This window comes from Penaeus monodon, chromosome 19 (assembly GCF_015228065.2).
Source record: "Penaeus monodon isolate SGIC_2016 chromosome 19, NSTDA_Pmon_1, whole genome shotgun sequence".
Classification (NCBI taxonomy): Eukaryota; Metazoa; Arthropoda; class Malacostraca; order Decapoda; family Penaeidae; genus Penaeus; species Penaeus monodon.
This window is the reverse complement of record NC_051404.1, coordinates 34,921,737-34,922,258: the sequence shown is the minus strand read 5'-3', so window position 1 is coordinate 34,922,258 and position 522 is coordinate 34,921,737. Positions and strand designations below refer to the sequence as shown.

Genomic DNA, 522 nt, shown 5'->3' with positions numbered 1-522 from the left:
CGTGCGTGCGCGCGCATTGATAGAGGGATACACGCAGACAGGACTGACAAAATGTCTTTTTCACAAACGATCGAGGATAATAAAACAGAATTTCTACGCTGTATATATTTTTATTAATCTTGCCTGTGATTACTACCCGTGGGTACACAAAATATACATTTTTTTCTCAACTAGGCACACAGACATTGCTAAATTGTGCTTAGGGTTTGAAAAAAGCAGTCCTTGTTATATATCAAATTAGTACACGAGAGATCAACTACAGTATGCTGAGGAGCTCTATAATCTTTCCGTACCTATAATTACATATTTTTGATGAAAAATAAATATCGCGACACACAACTGCACCACATAAGACGTTTCTCTTGGAGTTATTTGACACGCTTCGGTGCACAAGTGTTTACATGGAACAAGTACCCAGCGATACACAGAGAGGAAGGATACCCTGTCGTATGGAAAGATAGACTGAAGCATAATACCAAAACAAATTACAGATAAAATCGCTAAAAAGGCTACTATTGAATT

At 37.5% G+C, this 522-nt stretch overlaps 1 protein-coding gene across 1 annotated transcript in view; it reads right to left on the bottom strand.

The window, feature by feature from the left end:
• LOC119585399 (adenylyl cyclase 78C-like) overlaps window positions 1-522 on the bottom strand; it is a gene marked incomplete in the record, with an annotated part of 159,642 nt that overhangs the window by 796 nt on the left and 158,324 nt on the right.